The following is a 15,392-nucleotide window of genomic DNA, read 5'->3' on the forward strand; positions in this document are numbered from 1 at the left end:
AATATGTCATATTAAAATTGGGTGCCTAGGTGTGAACGTACATGTGCCTCTACTGTATAATGAAAGTCTCCAATTATACGCATCTGAGGTTTAGCTACATTCTAAAAGGTTAAAAAAAAACCCTATACAAAATAAGCCTGCATTCATATTGTATCCTGTGATGTGTGTCCCCATATAGCTAATGTAAGAAGCAGTGTGGGGCATGTAAAAGCTAAGGTGTGCTTTTCCTGATTAATATGGTTGATTTTCAACGTAGTTAGATTGGGATCTGGAAGCCCTAGGTCTGTCAGAGGACAAGTACTGACTTGTGCACAGCTGTGCTATTTCTCACCTGCAGTTTCCTGTTGGGTGGGGGGACAGCATTCCATCTTACGGGGTTCTTGTGAGACAAAAACTGAATTTTATAATGCTCTGCAAAGCCAAAGAGATACTATAAAAGAGAATAAACAGTAATAATGTAATTGAGACTAAAATGCCTGCTAGATGTTGGGTGTCATGACAAGTGACAACTATATTTTGGCAAACCTATTATTTAACAGAATTACTTTGGTTGCTGCTGCTGCTGCTTTGAGGGATCACATATATCATATTGAAAGAGAAGTCATGTTTCTTCATGAGACTAGCTAAGTAAGTCAAATTCACAATCATATATGTTTATAACATATAGGACCCAGCTTGAGCTGATTCAAAGTCTTTATCTTCAATTAGATGCTTATCTGCCAGCGGTGTGGCTCAAATCTTTTTTATTGTTGAGATTTTTACAATCTGGTAATGGTTCTAGGTAGGACATGGAGAAATAATGTAGATGTTAAATACTGATTCAGATGAATTATGGTGATTGTCATAGGAAAGGTATTAGGTGAAGCTTGGTGTCTTTTGTGGCATTGAAGACGATTTAATACAGCATTAGATGACTTGCATTTCTATACCCAGTTATCTGGGACTAAATCCCATCAAACTAAATGAGACTTACTTCTTAGTAGACATGTGTTAATCCTTTGAAAGTTTGATAGGTCATTCCAGGGCAAGATTAGCCAATATGATGTCCTCCAGATGTTGTTGGACTCTAACTCCCATTAGCTAGCATGGGGAATGGTCAGGGATAATAGAATGTAGAGTCCAATGACATACGGAGAGCCTCACTTCAATTTCTTTCACGTATCTTGCAGATTTTGTCATTAACTCTTGTTTCCTTAGTTGCAGTTTCCTAGATTAGTTTTTATATACTGTACAGGTGAAACTCGAAAAATTAGAATATCATGGAAAAGTTCATTTATGTAAGCAATTGTTTTCATTAGCTACTGGAGTTTAATATATGAGAGATTCATGACATGCAAAGTGAGATTTGTCAAGCCTTTATTTGTTATAAGTGTGATGATTTTGGCGTTCAGCTGATGAAAACCCCAAAGTTGAGATTGTGAATTTGGGGTTCTCATCAGCTGTACACCATAATCATCACAATTATAACAAATAAAGGCTTGACATATCTTGCTTTGCATGTCATGAGTCTATCTCATATATTAGTTTCACCTTTTAAGTTGAATTACTGAAAGAAATAAACCTTTCCACGATATTCTAATTTTTCGAGTTTTACCTATACAGTACAGTACTGACTTTTTCTTTCTCTCAAAGAAGGACCAATGAAAATCTCCAACTGATTCTAAACAGGATGGAATGACAAGAGGCTGTGTCTTGAGAGGATAATTCATGAAAATTGGAGATCCCCTCTATGTAAACTGTAGTACTGGGATGGAGAACTGAATCTGACTAGTAGGTCAGCTCGCCCACTGTCCCACTTACCAACATTGACAGATGTGCAGGACCACTCATCTCTCAATCCTCTACTGTAATAATGATGTCATTTGATTGACACCTGTCAAGGTTTGATGGAAGTCACTGTAACTGCTGACCAGCTGATTGGTGGTTATAGCAACTTCTTTTGAAGTGCTGGGATCATGCCTTAAAAGGGGTGGGCTTTGGAGAAAGTGCTCACTTTTTAATCAGAGATTTTTCCCCTCTGCAAAGGAAATTATTTAGCTACAAAGCACTCAGCTGCATTAAGGAGTTCTTAGCTGAAATTTAAACTCCTAGTGCTTCATTTATGCCCACACAGTATAACCACGGTAGGTGGCTGTGGTTCATGGGAAGCAGTGCTGCAGACCAAACTGGGACCCATATTGGGCCTTTTTATGCCCATGGGCTGGAGTTTTCTACACCTGCTATTAGTGTTAGAAACTGAGATTTGAAAGAGGTGATATGATAGAAGTTTGATAAAATGAAGCATAGCATGGAGAAGTATGACAAAAGAATAAAATGAAGCATTGCATGGACAAAGTGGAGAGAAAAGTTTTTCTCCCTCTCCCCTAACACTAGAACTTGTGGCTATCCAGTGAAGTTGGATGCTGGAAGAGTGATAAAAGAAAGCATTTCTTCATGCAGCATGTACAGTATTTAAAACTATGGAATTTGCTCCCATAGGAGGCAATGATGACCACCAACTTAAATAGATTTAAAAGGGGATTGGGCAAATTAATGGAGGATAAGGCTATCAATGGCTGGGCTCTACCTTCATAATCAGAGTCAGTATGCCTCTGAATACCAGTTGCTGGGAATCAGGTGGACAGAGTGCCGTTAAGTTCTTGTCCTGTTTGCAGGATTCCCACAGGCATCTGGTTGGCCACTGTGAGAACAGGATGCTGAACTAGGTAGGCCATTGGCCTGATCTAGCAGATGGTTCTTATATTCTTATCTTACCCATAGTTTGTACCTCTTCAAGTTTGAAAATAAAGGCAAATGAATTGAACAACTGGGAAACCTGGAATTTGGAAGTGTTTTTGCTTTTCAGAATATAATCCAGGAAGCAAAGTAGGTAAAGTTTGGTCCAGTTATTTGTTCTGTATTCCTGCTACAAAGGATGTGTTGGTGCAAAAAGCAAAGCAGAACTTTTTTGTCACAACTAATGTTCAGGCAGCTAATTCCTTCATGAGAAATTTAAGGCTGTAACATAGTGATTTTATTAAAAAGAAAGGAAGAAATAATAAAGCAATAGAATTAAGAGTTGGAAGAGACTTCAAGGATCATTTACTCCAAGGGTCATTTAGTCTTCATGACAAATTTAAGGCTGTAACATAGTGATTTTATTAAAAAGAAAGGAAGAAATAATAATAAAGAAATGGAATTAGAGTTGGAAGAGACTTCAAGGCTCATCTAGTCCAACCCCCTGCAGTACAAGAATCTCAACTAAAGCACCCATGACAGATGACCTCCAACTTTTGCTTAAAAACCTCCAATGATTGAGCGCCCACCACTGTTGAACAGCTGTTATTGTTAGAAGGTTCTTCTGGTGTTTAGTCGGTATCTCCTTTCTTGTAACTTGAATCCATTGCTTCAGGTCCTATACTCTGGAGCAGGAGAAAACAGGCTTGCCCCATCTTCCATGTGGCAGCCCTTGAGATATTTGAAGATGCCTATCATATCTCCTCTAGTCTCTTGTGCAGGCTAAACACACCGAACTTCCTCAACCATTCCTCATAAGGCTAGGTTTCCAGATGCTTGATCATTTTGCTCACCTTCCTCTGCACACATTCCAACTTGTCAATATCTTTCTTAAATTGTTGTGCCCAGAACGGGATGCAGTATTCCAGATGTTGTCTGAGCAAGGCAGAATTGAGCGGTACTATTACTTTCCTTGACCTGGACACTATACTTATGTTGATGCAGCCTAAAATAACATTACCTTTTTTCTGCTGCATCACACTGTTGACTCATGTTAGGCTTGTGGTCCACTAGGACCTCTAGACCCTTCTGACATGTACTATGCATGTACTATGCAGAAGCGCCGAATCATGCTGAGCACATGCGCAGCTACAGCGCTTCAGGTTGCACTCTTTTCATGTTGCGAATGGGCCTCCGGAACGGATCCCGTTCGCAACCAGAGGTACCACTGTAAAGGGGTTTTATTATTGCTATAGTAATGTGGCTGAAAAACTTGATAAAAATGAGATTCAGAACTGTCCGCAAACCCCCATTAATTATAGAAAAGCAGACCAGGACAGCCAGTTACAGTGAGGGAAGCATTAAAACTATGCAGTATTTAAAATAAAGCAATTCATTAGTTTCCTATAGGTTTAATGCTGAGTTTATAAGTTATGTGATATACAGTACTGGTTAAATGATATTCTTGGCTAAAAGTTAAATATGTTATTTGTGGAGAAGGATCAATACGCTTTTAAAAAGACAATTGGCGATATTAGATGTGTTTTAAATATTTATCTCAATGAAGTGTAATCCCAACATTGTTGCAGTTAATGGATCTTGAGGTGGCTTTCAATTAAGCGGAATGTTCCACATGTTCCATGGGGCCTCTCTTAAAAGACTCACCCTGTAGATGAGTTGATGGGTTGCAGCATGAGAAGAAGTGAAATCCCCTTCTCCATATTCTGACTACAGCCCTTCTCAGGGTAATATACTGGTTGAGTCCAAGATGACTTAGCCACAAAGATGATAGAACCTGCAATTAGGATGACTGTACTTCTTGGATATGTTTGACAAGGCATTTTTAGTATGAATTGGAAATGAGCAACATCTTTTGAACAAAGCATTTCTGATGCCGCATCTTGAATATAATATCAAAACAAGGCAACAAAGTATTTGACAATTTATAATATTGGAATAAACATGCTAAAAAAAACATTCAGGAACCAACTCAAGGAGCTGATATGACTGGCTCCCTTGTTCTGATTTCTGCACTTCTGCCTTCCCACAGGGCAAACAGGTCTTAAGTAGCCCCAGGGGAGGTGGGGGTGTTGCCCTAACAAATTAATGATTTAATCATGGTAACAAGAACATGATACATTGTCTATTAATTACTTCATTTGTGAATTGGAAGGGTGTTCACTAGAACAGGTGTAAAGTTTAAGAATAGTACAGTGGAACCCCGGGTTACGCACGCAATCCGTTCCGGGTCGCTATGCGTAACGCGGGTGTGCGTATCCCGAACGCATGAAAAAAACCTGGAAGTAGCGCGATTTGAGTGCTTCTGCGCATGCGCGAAGTGCACAGATGCGTTCTGCGCATCCAGGGATTGCGCGTGCTCCAGAAACGCTTCCGGGTTGCGGGCATTCTTTTTTTCCCCATTGTATTTTTTAATTTTTATTAAAGATTTTCTTGGTTTACAAAGTGTGTGTAATGTCTCTCGTATTTTTCCATAAAACATTTTTACAGATCAATTTTAGTTGTTGAGACATTAGGGAGAGTGGGGGAGGAAGGGAGTGGGTGGGGTGGGTGGGGTTGCGGGCGTTCTTAACCCGAACGTACGCAACATGAAGCGTGCGCAACCCAGGGTATGAATGTATCTCATTTACAAAGCATATTCAGAGCCTTTTAAAAAGTGGGGGGTACCTTGTGATTTCAGTGTTAATACTGAGACTGTGACGCCACTGGAATTGAGTTTGATTTTGTTTTAAATCCACATGTCTTGGTCTTTCACACTTTTTCTGAGTTATTGGTGCTGGTCAAAGCTAGAAACGTGCTGACTAAAATTCCCTTTGGAAAATAGGGGTTGGAGGTACAGTGTTGGTAGTTTTCTAGAAGATGGTGCCCAGGAATTCCTGTTCCACCTCTTGACAGTTATGCTGTGGGCTTTCATATGGCTTTGTTTTATCTCCCACGCTATTCAACAACTACATGAAACCAGTGTTAGAAACTCAAGTTATATAAGTTAATCGCCAAATGAGATCTTAAACCTAGGTTACAGTCGTCACAATGAAATGTCTAGGCGGCTTTTTGTGCTGAGTTTTATTATTGTTATTCATTTCATTTCTATACCACTTTATATTTTAAAGAAAAAATTCAAAAGTCTTTTACAATACATTAAAACATCAGATAAAACAATCCAGAATAAAACAAATTTAAGTTTCAAGGAAGATATATCAGACATTTTGCTTTCCCCATAGTTATTTACCTACTTAATTTATATAGCTGCCCCATAGTAGAAGAACTGTAGGAAGCCAATGTGGTGTAGTATATTGGACTAGGACCTGGGCCTTCTTGGAAGTGGTGCCCTCCCTGCAGAACTTCCTCCCTTCAGATGTCAAGGAGATAAAGAATTACACAACTTTTACAAGACATCTGAAGACAGCCCTGTATCAGGAGGTTTTTAATGTTTGATGTTTTTATTATGTTTTTGATATGCTGTAAACTGCCCAGAGTGGCTGGGAAAACCCAGCCAGATGGACAGGGTATTAATAATAATAATAATAATAATAATAATAATAATGTCATCATCAGGGTTCAAATCCCTCTCAGTCATGAAGCTCACTGGCTGACCTTGGACCAGTCACAGCCTCTTAGGGTCATTGTAGGGATTAACTGAGGAGGAGGGTGAGCCATGTACTCATTGGAGAAAAAGGTGGGATATAAATGCAATAAATAAGCTTTTCTGCTTGTCTGCATAAGAAAGCAGTAGGGGCCAGCCAGATAGAGATGTCAGTTGCCAACTTGGCACCCACAGATTTCCAGTGGTCGCAATTGGACCCACGCCAGTAGCATAACTATTCTGGTACCTGGGGAGTTTCTATCACTAGAAACCACTGTGGGTATGCTGAGGTCGTCTTACCAATATGTGGCTGGCACCCAGCTTTATATCTTCTTTTCATCTAATCCAGTGAGTGTTCTGAACAAGTGCTTAAACTTGGTAATGGATTGGACTAAACTAAGACCTAAACTGCAATGTGTTGTATTTGGGACTGCCTTTGAAAATGTTCTTGAGGCATCAGTTGGTACATAATACAGCAGCCAGGCTATTTATTGGGACTGGTCTGGTATTAATTACTCCTCTACATGGTCACTTGCTCTCTCTTCCAGGCAGTTTCCATTGGGATCCTTATCAGCTGCTCTTCTTCGGGATCATCTGCTTAATGAAGTGAACAATGTGGTTACTAGGGAGAGGGCCCTTTCAGTGGTGGCGCTCATTTATGAAATGTTCTTTCCAGAAAGCCTTGCCTGTGGTTTTCCTGGAATTGTGAATACCTTTTCCCCCCCTCCCAGGTCTTTTTATTTCAGTTTTAATCATAGTGGGCACATCTATCTGGTGTGCTAGATCTTTGCACCATTCCCCTCTTGCTGTTGATGATTTTATATTGCTTTCATTTTTTTTAAGATGCTGTACTCATGCTAGTTTTAGATTAGCCTTGCTATTTTGATTTTTTTCAAAAGTTGTTTTTGGCATTTCTGTGCTGTAACAGTTTGAACTGTATTGGTATAAGTAGTTATAAGAATAGTGAAATAATAAATAAAATGTAGCATTACAGATGCATTTGGTGCTGTTCATATTAGAGACATAGTTTTTCCTCTGATTAGGATGACTAATGTAGCTGGTCTTCTCATGCTCCTTTCTCCTGTGGCATGTGTCTATTCTTTTCCTTTCATTCTTGTGCCATAGGTGGTCATGGTGTGGGAATGACAAAATTAATTTATTACAGAGTAAAACAAATTTATGTTGGAATAGACTTACACCTTTGAAATAAATTAGCTTCAGAAGCAAGCTTTCAATATTATTTAGATTCTGGTGCAGGAAAAAACACAAATGAATCAAGTAGTTTTCAAAAGGGAAGGAGTGTCTGTTTATCCTGTTGATTCACTCAGCTCCTTTTGAGATGAAAAATTTGCAATGAATCTTAACATTCACTCAGTTAAAACTTGCTGAATTTGTAGCAGGAACACTCCTTCAAAATAATCAGATGCCTTCCTCAAAGTGATTTGCAATAAATAACAATTAAAAACAGTAACAGAATAAAGCCACTTTGGGAGCATTTGAGATGAGGACCAACTTGATTTTGCCTTGGATCTTGTATAGTGATTTGTCTCTGAATATTTAACATTGTCTTCCATATAAAACAGTTGTTTCTATTTGGACTCTTTTGTACAAGCTGTTTGCCCTCCAGGACTACTTTATGTGAGAAAAACAGTTCAATGCACGTTTAATCAAGACTCTGCAGTTCTCTGTAGGAAAGTCCCCTGTTGCATAAGAAACTGACATTAGCTGTTCTACTGTCAGCCTTCACACAATACTCTGTATTGTTCTTTTTTCTGTCATCTCTGCTGCTGTTTTTAACATTTCACTTTCAGTTATAATTAACACATATGAAGCTGATACATTTACATAATGCATGATGGAAAACTAAATCTGTGAGAGATATAAGAATGTAGCAAGGGGTGTCATCAAATTTGTTGGGGAGGGGTTATGACTTAAATGTGTAGAACCCATGTGTATGATAGCAATATGGGCAGTCCAGAAGCTGATCGTGCATTCTATTCAAGCACAAAGGGATGTGTGAATGCACCTTTGCCAACTTAAACAGCACTTCCAAATAATCCTTGAATAAATCCAACTTGTTATCTTGCTCTCCTCATTCTGATTCATAGTTTTACCAACTTTATAAGAAAGCTGCATTTGAAGAGCTCCAGTTTTACAGGGAAAACTTTAGGTTGAGATCATCAAAAACAATGAAGTCTCAATGATACACGTAATATCCTTATAATATCATTGATATTACATGTAACCAACAAAATATAACCACCACTATTAAATATGATAATAATAATAATAATAATAATAATAATAATAATAATAATAATTTATTTGTACCCTGCCCATCTGGCTGGTTTCCCCAGCCACTCTGAGCGGCTTCCAACAAAGATTAAAAATACATGAAAATATCACACATTAAAAACTTCCCTCAACTGGGCTGCCTTCAGATGTCTTCTGAATGTAAGGTGGTTGTTTATCTCTTTGACATGAGATGGGAGGGCGTTCCACAGGGCAGGCGCCACTACTGAGAAGGCCCTCTGCCTGGTTCCCTGTAACTTTGCTTCTTGCAGTGAGGGAACCGCCGGAAGGCCCTCGGCGTTGGACCTCAGTGTCTGGGCAGAACGATGGGGGTGGAGACACTCCTTCAGGTATACTGGATCGAGGCCATTTAGGGCTTTAAAGGTCAACACCAGCACTTTGAATTGTGCTCGGAAACGTACTGGGAGCCAATGTAGGTCTTTCAGGACCAGTGTTACATGGTCTTGGCGGCCTCTCCCAGTCACCACTAGCTGCCGCATTCTGGATTAGTTGTAGTTTCCGGGTCACCTTCGGTAGCCCCACGTAGAGCTCATTGCAGTAGTCAAAGCGGGAGATAACTAGAGCATGCACCACTCTGGCAAGACAGTCCGCGGGCAGGTAGGGTCTTAGCCTGCATACCAGATGGAGCTTGTAGACAGCTGCCCTGGATACAGAATTGTCCTGTGCCTCCATGGACAGCTGTGAGTCCAGAATGACTCTCAGGCTGCGCAGGTGGTCCTTCAGGGGCACAGTTACCCCATTCAGGACCAGGGAATCCTCCACACCAGCCCACCCCATGTCCCCCAAGAACAGTACTTCGGTCTTGTCAGGATTCAACCTCAATCCATTAACCCCTATCCATCCTCCAACCGCCTCCAAGCACTCAAACAGGACCTTCACTGCCTTCACTGGTTCCGATTTAAAAGAGAGGTAGAGCTGGGTATCGTCCGCATATTGATGAACACCCAGCCCATACCCCCTGATGATCTCTCCCAGTGGCTTCATATAAATGTTAAAAAGCATGGGGGAAGAGAAGAAGAAGAAGAGTTTGGATTTGATATCCCGCTTTATCTCTACCCGAAGGAGTCTCAAAGTGGCTAACATTCTTCTTTCCCTTCCTCCCGCACAACAAACACTCTGTGAGGTGAGTGGGGCTGAGAGACTTCAAAGAAGTGTGACTAGCCCAAGGTCACCCAGCAGCTGCATGTGGAGGAGCGGAGACGCGAACCCGGTTTCCCAGATTACGAGTCTACCGCTCTTAACCACTACACCACACTGGCTCTCAGGGGTCTGAACACTCACCCTCTACCACCACTTTCTGGACACGGCCCAGGAGGAAGGAGTGGAACCACTGTATAACAGTGCCCCCAGCTCCTCTAGAAGGTCCAGAAGGATGTTATGGTTGATTGTCTCAAAGGCCGCTGAGAGATCCAGCAGAACTAGGAAACGGCTCTCACCTTTGTCCCTCAGTCCCTAGATCATCAACCAGCGCAACCAAGGCAGTTTCAGTCCCATGATGAGGCCTGAATCCCGATTGGAAGGGATCCAAATGGTCCGCATCCTCCAGGCATGCCTGGAGTTGTTCAGCAACCACCTGCTCAATCACCTTGCCCAAAAATGGTAGATTTGAGACTGGGCGATAGTTGGCCATACTGGCCGGGTCTAAAGATGTTTTTTTAAGAAGCGGTTTAATGACCCTCGCAGAGCCCATCGCCCAGCCCTTCCCGGTTTGCTTTTATTAGCCAGGATGGGGAAAGATCAAGGAGACAGGTGGTTGGTTTCACACGTCCTAGCAGCCTGTTCACATCCTCGGGGGTAACAGATTGGAATTGATCTCATGAAACTTGACTAGACAGGGCTCTAGCACTCTCCCACCCCGGCCCTGCTCCCACGGTGGAGTCTACCTCCTTCTGAATCTAAGGGACTTTATCTGCAAAAAAAACTTTGCAAACGCATGGCAGGAGATCTTGGGGTCCCTAACAGGCCCCGATTACGAAGGTGGTTCTGATAGATGGCGAACCACATGGAAGAGTCTCCTGCTGCTGTTTTCTGCAGATGCAATAGCAATGGTGAAGAAGGTCCTCTTTGCCGTTGCCATTGCCACTTGGTAGGCTTGAAGCTCTAGCCCGTGTCCGGTCTGATTCAGAATGAGTTTTCCGCCACCGGGGCTCTAGCCGTCTCAGCAACAGTTTCATCGCCCTCAGCTCCGGGGAAAACCACGGGGCTGTCCGGGCTCCATGCAATCGGAGAGGGTGCTTCGGAGCCAGACAGTCAGTAGCCCTGGTTAACTCCACATTCCAGCGGGCAATCAGGGAAACAGCTGAAAGGCCATCAACATGGGATAAAACATCCCCTACCACTCTCTGGAAGCCAATTGGATCCATTAGGTAGCGGGGGCTGACCATCCAAATTGGTCCCACCTCCCAGCAGAGGGGAAGGGTCGCAGAGAATTCCAGTTGCACCAGGAAGTGATCTGACCGTGGCACTTCTTTTGTTTCACTTTTACTTAATATCAGATCACCAACATCCATAGAGGTAAACACCAGGTCTAAGGCATGTCCGCGGCTATGAGTTGGGCCAAACTTATTCAGGGACAGCCCCATGGAGGCCATGCTTTCCACGAAGTCCCAAGCAGCCCCTTGTAAGGTCGTGTCAGCATGGATGTTAAAATCCCCTAAGACAACCAAGCTAGGTGTCCAGGAGCACATCTGCCACGACCTGAAGCAGCTCGGGCAGGGAATCCTTGGTGCAGTGGGGAGGTCGGTACACCAAAAGGAATCCTGTACTGCCCCTATCGCCCAACTTCCAGAACATGCACTCAGAAAACTCGGTCTTTCCAATAGGACGCCTGGTGCAAACTAATGACTTCCTAAAAATCACTGCAAAGTGTGTAACCATTTTTAGCCCAGAAACCTTCCCCCAAAGGAACATTTTTTTACCATCTTATGGAAAGTTGTTCCCTAAGGCTGCAAAATGAGCCTACTTTGGAAAGGGAGTTCCAGAGCCAAGCCTTACATAATAAAAAGACCCTCAGCATGGTCTCCAGAAGGCACATTTCTGGGATGCTGAGATGCACAGTAGAGTCTATACTAATGATTTCAGTAGGCAAGGAGCTTCATATCATAGATGGTGGTCCTTCAGATATCACTGTTCCAAACAAGGAGTTAAGAGATCTTCACCAGCACATTGAATTCAGCCCAGAGCTGCCCTTGTCAACAGTTTGGTTATGCCATTCTGGACTGATTGTAGTTTCCAAGCACTCTTACAAAGAAAATGTTAGAGAAAGGAAGGTCTAGGATTGGCTCACTCTTTGCTGGATATTGTAATTTCTAGAGATCTTGTGGTCTGTATTCTCTGGTTCCAGCTTTCCCCCTAACACCACCCTAATCAATTTCTTCTTGGAGGAAATCACCATTACCCACTGATGGAAAAATATACATGTACTGTATTAATTTTTGTTGAAGCATGGACACTGTCATGGCTCTCATATAATTGACGTTGTTTCCTTGTTATGACCATTTAACATTTGTTCAGTCCTTCCACAAGTATCTGCACAACTCAATCTCAGAATGGTATTGTGATTGATAAATTATTATGGGGAGGGCTTATTAATGCCATGGTATGCCATTGTATACTTTGAAACAAACAGAGAATCAGGCTCCATTGAATAAGGGAGAAAGGAGCATTGAACACAGTCACCAGATACTCCCTATTTTCTCCAACTGCAGCCTTGCTTAGGCTTGATTGAAGATGAATAATCAAACATGCTTTCTAGGCACTACTGTATTCCACAGCACCAGAAATAGTAACAAGGGAGGCAGTTTGCAGGCTTTGGAATTTATAAGCTGTGTTAAGAACAGTTATATAACTGAATATCATAGTGATTCTTCGTAATTTACAAAAGTTATTTCTGTCTTCATTTTTTATATTTTAGAAAAATATTGGTGTACTTTGCTGAAATAATAACCAGTGATGTGAATAAATCTAGTAGCAACACATCCTATAAATGTCTGTTTAGACAGAAGGCAGTCCCAGTGGGTGACATCCAGTTTTGTCCATCTGCAAGCAGAACACTTGTGCAATGGGACTTGACTTCCCTTTCCTCTGCTTCTCCTGCACCACCTCTAAAACTGCTGTGGAGAGTAGGAAGAACATCTGGAGCTGATTTGGGAGGGTGCTGCAGGTGGGGATGGAGGAAGATGATGCCCTGGTACTTCTGCTTGTACCGCATTGAATATCACTGTTGAGTTCAGTGGGATTTAGTTTTAGGTAAATAGAGAATTGCAGACTAATTCTATATGTTTATGGATGGATGCGTTCTAGTGTTTACTTGATTCATGCAAAGTGTATTTAAGATTATTTTGTAGCTGGGACAGGTACAGTTACATACCAGTCACTTTAATGGTTCTATTTTTACTTTCCTTTTTTAACATTGGTTTTTTTTATTAATTTTGAAATAGGCAGGTGGAAATATACAACAGGTTCAGTGGTAGAACTAGACTATTTTAAATACACATGGCTTAAGCATCATGAATTATTCCAATGTAAGTAGAGTACCCCCATGATTTTATGTATATTTGCCTAATATCATTACCTACCAAGAAAGATAACATGCCATATAACGGAAAATCACTGGTGCATTTCTAATTTCTTTGTGGCCATTCTTGACTATTTAGTTTTTATAGTAACAGTGATGTACTATGAAAGTGGTAAGAAAGTAAAACTCATTTCCCAATATAGGCTAAGGTTAATAACTCAGATTGTGTCGTGTACATTTTTATGTACAACTTACCTGAGCAGATTGCAGTTGATCACTCTTCCTCCGCACAATGACAGGAAAGTAGGCTGACTGTCAGATTTTTCTTTCATCTCCTTAGCTGTATATCACAACCCACTTGTGTCTCAGTCGTTAATGTACTGTAGTCACTCTGGTGGGAGGAGAACCTGTGGATTCAGCTGGCTGGCACTTAGCTGTTACCTCTGGAACTGTGTTTTATTTATTAAAATTATTTGTATACTTCCTTTTATTCCAAAGAAATGTCAGAGTAGTCTACAGAATAATAAAACAGGATGTAATTAAATAGAACAACAAAAACCTTTTCAATAAAAATATGTATCAGTCAAAGAAACCAGAAATGCCAGGAAGTGGGATTAACAATTGGGGAAAGTTCAGATAAAGAGTTATATTTTTAATTGTTGGCAGAAGCATTTAACTATCAGTGCCTGCCTTATCTTCATAGCGGGATTATTCATTCTCTGTAGTCGCCACCAAAGAAAAAGCCATTTTGGTGTTCTGTTTAATACTCTGAAATACCCTTCTATCAGCTGTGTTGTTCTAGGAAATTAAATTCCTTTTTACTTTGCTTGTAGCCATTTTGGTGGGTTGTGAGGGAATTCTGGCTGCTAAAAGGGTGCACAGAATTTTCATCTACAGTTCGGGTAGGACCTGAATGAATGGATTCAAGTTACAAGAAAGGAGATTCCAACTAAATGCAGTGGAACCTCGGTTGTCGAACGTAATCCATTAAGGAAGACCATTTGACTTCCGAAACGTTCGACAACCAAGGCGCAAAGGGCGGTGGGCAATTTCAATGGAGAAATGTGCCTTGGAAGCCATTCGACTTCCGAGGCGCACTCGAAAACAGAAGCATTCTGAATCATTCGGCTTCCGAGACACTCGAAAACTGAGGTTCCACTGTATCAGGAATAACTTTCTGATGGTAAGAGCTGTTTGACATTGGAACGGACTCCCTCAGAAGGTGGTGAACTATCCTTCATTGGAAGTTTCTAAGCAGAGGTTGGGTGGCCATCTGCAACAGATGCTTTAGTTGTGATTCCTGCATTTAAATTTTTCTCTGATGTTTATTTTCCTTTTGTCTTTTTCCTTTTATTTTCGTTTGCCCCCCGCCATCACTTTCTCTTTCCTCACTTCTTGGTTCTTTCCTTTGCTTTTTTCTTCTTTTCACATTTTTTCCTTCTTTCTTTTTTCAGTGGATATATTTATGGCCTTTGTTAAGCTCCAGGGTTTGTGTACTCATGGGTGGGAGACAGGGTAAGACAGGGTGAGAGGCTAGGAGGAGAAAGGAAGGATGCTGGGTGAGAGTTGGGAGGGGCTGCTACCTTCTGTTGGAAGTGGGCTGAGAATTGTCTTTAGGACAGGACTTCAGACTCTTGTTTTTATTTTTTGTAATTGTTATCTTATTGTATTGTGAAAATAACAACAACAACGGCTGAAGGTGTGAGGAAATTCCATGATGTGAATGGAATTTTTATTGTGCACCTCTACATCCAAACCAATGAATACTTTATGGTCCATTTTCATAAACGTTTCATAAAACTTTAAAAGTAGATACAAATGGATACTATAATATGAAAAGGACCTGCTAATTACGTTTCAGAGTATAATGTTTTCTGCCAGAATATAATGTTGCATTTGACAAGGCTGCACTTAATTTATTTGTATATGGGAACTCTTTTACCCCAGAGTTTTTTCTGTCCCTTTAAAGTGAGGGATAGAGCACAGGTATGCAGGATAAGCACAGTAGATCCAGATTTTACTATTACATTTTGTATGTGAGGCAAGTGTGCAAACCTGTTCCTTCTGTTGTCAACTATATTAATAATGCAAAATCTTAGACAAGCTGATAAATCTCTCAGGGGTTTTTGAAAGAACATTTATGTTGACTGTAGAATTTGATTTACTGGAATTTATTGGAAATAAGGTGTGTGTGTGTGTTTCAAATAGTTTGGTTTATTTTTAGTGCTGTTACTGGCATCCTATTAT

At 41.0% G+C, this 15,392-nt stretch overlaps 1 protein-coding gene across 4 annotated transcripts in view; it reads left to right on the forward strand.

Moving 5' to 3' along the window:
* The window catches only part of STRN3 (striatin 3), a 45,388-nt gene that overhangs the window by 1,572 nt on the left and 28,424 nt on the right, over window positions 1-15,392 (forward strand). The window lies entirely within an intron of this gene.

The sequence above is a fragment of the Lacerta agilis genome, chromosome 1 (assembly GCF_009819535.1).
Source record: "Lacerta agilis isolate rLacAgi1 chromosome 1, rLacAgi1.pri, whole genome shotgun sequence".
NCBI classification, from domain to species: Eukaryota; Metazoa; Chordata; class Lepidosauria; order Squamata; family Lacertidae; genus Lacerta; species Lacerta agilis.